This window comes from Oenanthe melanoleuca, chromosome 23 (assembly GCF_029582105.1).
Source record: "Oenanthe melanoleuca isolate GR-GAL-2019-014 chromosome 23, OMel1.0, whole genome shotgun sequence".
In the NCBI taxonomy this organism is placed as follows: Eukaryota; Metazoa; Chordata; class Aves; order Passeriformes; family Muscicapidae; genus Oenanthe; species Oenanthe melanoleuca.
The window spans coordinates 3352022-3358134 of record NC_079356.1 but is presented as its reverse complement, the minus strand read 5'-3'; positions in this window follow the sequence as shown (position 1 = coordinate 3358134).

Genomic DNA, 6113 nt, shown 5'->3' with positions numbered 1-6113 from the left:
GTCCTAATATAATCAGTGGGGATGGCTCAGCGTCAGAAACTTGCATCTAAATATTCCCTTCAAAGCTTAGGGAGGCATTTAAATTGGGAATCCGATTGGAAACGTCCCTTGGTATGAGGTTTGTGAAAGCAGAGACCTAAATGACGGGCTCTGCAGGTCTGGTTTTGCTCTGGACCTTCCCAAAGGAAGAGCCAAGAAACAAGGAGGAGTCAGGGAGCAGAATGGAAATACTACAGACACATCAGAGCCTTGTTTACACTTCAAAGCCAGTCTGGATAATGTAGGGTGTGAGCCAAAAGCATAAAAACTATTCCTATTTAAAATTATTCCAAAGTAGGAGCGCCCTGTTCTGCATCAGCATAATCCACATTTAAATGGATTATGATAAAGGAGAGTAAGGTGCTTTTGTGCTACAATACAGGTTTCCCTGCATGGGGTTATTTAGGATAACTATCCTGAAATAATTCCATTTGCAGACATCCTCTGGTGCATGGTATCAGAGCAGAGCAAGAGACGCTCTGACACAGGATGAAAGTGTGTGTGTGTGTACACTGTAATATCCAGGCATGAAATATCATTTCCTAATTTAATCACATTATGCAAACCTGGCTTGGCTGGGGCACTTTGAATATCAAGGAATTCTTAGACACAGCACGGATGAGCAATGCAGACAGAGAATCAGGATCTGCCTCCAGTAATTACACACCACATCCATAGGGTGGAAAATACATCCCTCCTCATTTTCCTTTTTGGGTACCTGCAAGTCTTTGGAATGTTTTATGAGGAACAGTCTGGTGCCTGAAAGGCCAGGACACCTCCAATGACCTGTGAGTGGGAGGAAGTGGCATGATCTGGATTCACTTGTTGATTCCACCACAGATGCTCAAGATGAGTAATGGACATGTCACACAGGAGCAACTTTTTAAAAGCATCAAGACTTCCCAAAATTTTGGACACCCTCATTCCTGCAGGCCCACAGAGTAACTTCTGAAGAGTCAGGGGTCGTGCAAGGCCAATTCTTGTCTGTGCTGGAGTCCCCTCCCATCTCACTGTCAAGCAAGGCCATCCCCTGACATGTCCTCTTCCTTTCCATCCTGAGAGAAAAAAAAACATTTTACACAATTCCAGGCTCAACCCTGGTATAAATTCCCACACTGATTGCAAATCTCATCGTGGGAAAATACATAGGATTGTGTCAAAGAGTAAAAATAGATCCAGGCTCAGGGTTCTATGCTTGTTAACACGCTGGAATTTCAATTCTAAAGGGAAATGAAACAACAAAAAAAAAAAATCTTTTTTGAATAATTTTGAACGAATGACAAATCCAGGGAAACCACATAGCAATCCTTGACAAGTGGAAAAGAAAAAGAGAGAAACTCATCAATCCCTAAGAGTCAGCTGTGCCAAGGGCAAACCAAGGGGAACGTGGAGCTGTGACTGTGCTGCATCATTAACACCAGGGAGCAGGGGCTGTGCTGGAATTCCACACAGCTTTGGACACACTAAATAATTACCTTTAAACAGGCACCTTAAAAGCAACAGGGTAATAACAGCTCTCGGTGTGAAACAACCCAATAACCAGAGTTTGCTGACCTGTAGTTAATGCATTCCTTCCTATAGGAGAGTCCATTAAATTCCCAACTTTACATGTGGAATGAGAGGAGCCACATGGCCTGTGAGCAAGGGAAGCTTTTCCTGGTGGTGCAACTGCATCAAAACACCAACACTGGAAACATTTTCAAGTCAGGCAGCAAAATAAATGCTATTTGTGAGGGTGACATGATGCTCCTGAGGTTATTGGTGTAGGCCCTGCTCTCCCTGTCCAGGTGCAGGATGTGGAGCCTTCATTATCCAAACTGGCAGAGAGAGTCTGACCCAGCCATCACCCAGAATGTGGCCATGCTGAGCCATGGTCTTCTTCTTTGTTTGGAAAAAAATTCTCACTGTTGCCACCTGAGCATTTCCAACAGGATACCATAAATAGCAATAATAATTCCAGACACTGAACATCCACCCAAGCTTTGTCCCCATGATTGTGGTGCTGAAGCATCCTAGAACTTTTCCAAGGCAGGGAAAATTATGGATGGTTCCTTTGTATGTTTTTATCCTGAACCTTCTAATTTCATTATTTTCAGCAGAGAAAAGGCTAAAATCCCTGAGATCCAGAAGGATTTCTCATCAGGATAGCTTTGTTTTAGTAGCAAAGGTTACAGCCATAGAATATGTTAAATGGAGACAACTCAGCTTTTTTTTTGGGGTGTGAAATGAGTTAGGAGAAAGATCAATTTATTGCTCCAAGCCAAGAAGTTCTCCAGCACCTCAAGATGTGTCTGGATGCTGCAGCTTCTAACCTGGCAATGTTTCTGCTGTGCAGAAGTGTCTTAAATTCCTCTGGAGTTTTCACACTGTTTAGAGCCTTAAACTCACTAAAACATCCCAAGAGGGAGCATTTTCTTGGTGTAACTGAACAACTTGAACCCAACAAAAAACAACTGGTCCATCACCTTCCTCTGGCCTAAAATTTCACATGTTCCCTGTGATTCTATTTATTATCTCACAGAACAAAGAAGTTCCAGCTAATTCTGCAATGGCATCTTGGATTTCTTTTCCCAAATACTTTCAAACAAAGGAGCAATTCCTAAGAAAATATTTTATCCAATCCAAATATCAGTTTCTGTTTCAGGAGGGTTACATTTATGTTCCCACAGTACCTTGCTGTGCCATCAAACATCAAATCCTCATTGTATTAGATCTTGTGCTGAAACATCTTACCTGCAAATTTCTATTTCAGTAGACAAGTTTACAAAGAAAGAGTTACCTGCACCTCACTGAAAACAGATGTGACATAAGGAGCTGAAGGGACGTGGGGAGTTTAGGAAACTATTGGGATTTAAACACAGATAAATCACCTTGAGCATCATCATTACAAAAAACACCCCAAATTAGTTTCAACCGTCTATTTCAAAGATATAATCTGCATGTTTATAATTTTATTTCCAGTGATAAAAAACTCTCTCCTTTAAGAATCTCTGTTCTACTTCACTACCTGCAGAAGCATTCCAGCAGGGAGGCAGGACACATAGGATGCAGGCACTGCTGAGGAGGAGGAGGCTGGTGGAAAGGCCAGTTTGCTCAGTTTGGGCCATGAAAACAACCTTTCTTACACCCTCTTGGTAATGTGCTGCTGTTTTGCCTCTTAAATGGACCCTGGCACCACAGGGAATTGTTTCAGCCCAGGCCTCCCACTCCTGACCCATTTTCATTTCATTTCCTCTCCCAGCCCTGTCATATGGCAGCAGCACATTATATATTATATATTACAGATTATGGCTTTTGGAGTTTCCTGCTAATTTGGTCATCACAGGGATCCTGCAGGAGCACACAGTAATCACCATGAGAGAGGAGACCAGTCCTGTAGCACAGCCAGCCCTGACTCGGCCCTGTTCAAGTTCTCATGGTGAGGAAGATGGGGTTTGGCACAAAACCTCTCCAAAAAAACTTCTGCAAAGTTCTCCAGAGCCAAAACAGGCCCAGGGCATCCACAGCCCATCCCTGCCTTGTCAGAGTACTGGGCAAAGGGGAAGTTTCAAACTGAAGCATTCAGCTCTCCCCAGGAAAGTGAGGGAGGCCCAAGAGATGGGAAAAACCTCTGGATCATATTCCAGAACATTTGATATAAGGACCATTTAGAGAATACAAAGCTCTTACCTGGTAAAGCAGAAAACTTAGATGAAATGCTAAAAAAATTAAAGAACATTCTTGTTTTGAAGTATTCCTAAAAAAATTTGTCAGTGCCTTTGAACCTGCTGAGCCAAGGAGTATTTCAGCAAATCCTGTGAGGAAAAATAGCTCTGTTCAGCTCAGCTTAGGGCAAAAATGTTTTCTATTAATTCCATGTGTTAATAAGCTTTTTCACAGCTTTTGAACATAAAGAACCTTTTGCTTTAGTACCCTGTAAATTTTGGAGTCAACATGGAAACCAAAACCAAGACTGTAACCATGTGGCTTCACAGCTCTTAAACACATCAGGAGGGGTCAACCTCAAATCCTTTCCTGGCTTATGTGAACATGGGACATGGAGCTCACACAAAAAGCCTTCTCCTGGTTCATCACAGCACAGGCAAAAACCACCACAAAAACCTTGGAATATCAGCTGTGCCCGAGCAAAGCCCCTGATGTGATGCTCTGGGCAGGTTTCTCATGTGCAGTGAATGAACAATGTAAAACAAATGAAATTAAAACCTTGCTTAAATTCTTTTCTTCTTGAAGGTGCTCACTAAGAAATATGTGAGCTTAAATAAGTAAACCCTGGAAATCCTTTAATATCCCAAACTCAGTCTTGCCCAGTACTAAAAGTTTCAAAGATACAAGAAACTGCTGTCCAAAAAAAGGAAAACCACCAAATGAGCTGACAGCTTTGGAAATGTTTTCCCAATTCCCATGTCAGAGTCTGGCTATGTACTTGAAAGTTTCTGATTCCCATATAATCCAACTGGGGACATTTAATTACACAGACAAGTGCACTTTCTGCTCCAGCCAGGCCCATAATGCCACCCTTGAGCCACAGCCTGGGCACACTGCAGGCTTGTTGGGAGGGAGCAAATGACTGGGTTGTGATATCCCACATTCCAAACCAGCCATTGCAGACTTTTCCCAATTTTTTTTCTTCAGCAAATTTTGCTGTAGGATCACAGACAGTCCTTTGAAAGCAGAACCATGTGGTGCAGGAGCTTTTCCTCCCTGGCACAGTTGCTGATAAAATCCTGTGAGCATCCTCACTGCAAGCACACAGCAGTGAATATCCAGAGCAGCTCTGCAAGGGAGAATTGTAATATCCTAAAAAACCTGAAGATTTACCTTAACTTCACATCCCTGCTTGTTGATGCTTGGATGAACTAGGACAGGATGGATTTCAGCTGCTCTTTTTGGGTTTTTTTAGCAAGTCACTGGCTATCTTCCTCTGTGAAAATGTGGATAATTACCTGTCTTATGGCACAACTGCCCAACATTTGTGAAAAACAAAGTAAGCATCTTTCAAGGGAAGAAACAGCCCTGTACATCCCACCTGCCACTGCTGGACAAGGCTCTGCTCCTCTCTCCATGACTTCTGTGACCAGCAGCTGATCTGCAGACAGGAAGAGGACAAACCAGTTTGGGAGAAGGCAGCAGCGTGCGAGATCACTGCCCTCTGCTGAATCCAGAGCTGGGGAGACACCCAGGGGTTCCCTACAACCCAAAACCTCTGGGAGCAGGGAATGGCATCAGCCACATTCCCACTGCAACATTTGGCAAGAGGAGATCAAGCACCACTGAGGCCCATGGGTGTTTTGGTGGTGCAGTAGCAGGATATTGTCAATAATCCCCAAAATACTGACACAAAAAAATGATGGAGTTTTCTTTGTCTGCTGTAAATTAACTCGAGGAGATCTGCAATTTTCATGTTTGTGGGTAAACACGAGACATATTTAACAACATCAAGGGAACCTCTACTAATCAAAAAGTAATTTAACCAAATCAAAACACACCCAACCAAGAAATCACCTCAGAGGATTCAGTGATTGGATTGGCCCCACCTTGTAGGGCTGTCTTAGAGTTGATTTATAGATCAAAAATTATTCCACATTTCCATATTTAAATTTTCTCTCTATAGATTTGATCAGCAGAACTTAGAAATCTTGCTAACTTCACTGTATTACACAGGGAAAAATACCATCCTGGCAGTTCTGAAACAGATCCTTTTAGACACCCTCTCCCTCCATGCCCCAACAGTGAAGGGTTTTCTCTGCCTTCCACAGCTGTCTCGAGTTAAACTACATGAATCAGCTTATTGGATAACGACCTAATTGCACATTAGCACAGAAACAAAACACTTAAACTGTCACTTTACATTTTCAAGACAACTAACTTATTTTTTAACATAGTCCTCAGCCAGAGATCTAAACCAACATAGTCAAGGGCATGGAAAATAGACAAGCTGTATATTTTGATTCCACCATTTACATTTTGCTTTTTTTTTTTTTTTTAATCTGTTAAAACAACTGATGTCTGTTTAGCTTGATCAGTGAAAATTTCCTGCACTAAATTACTGTTGATGGCTGATAACAACACATAGA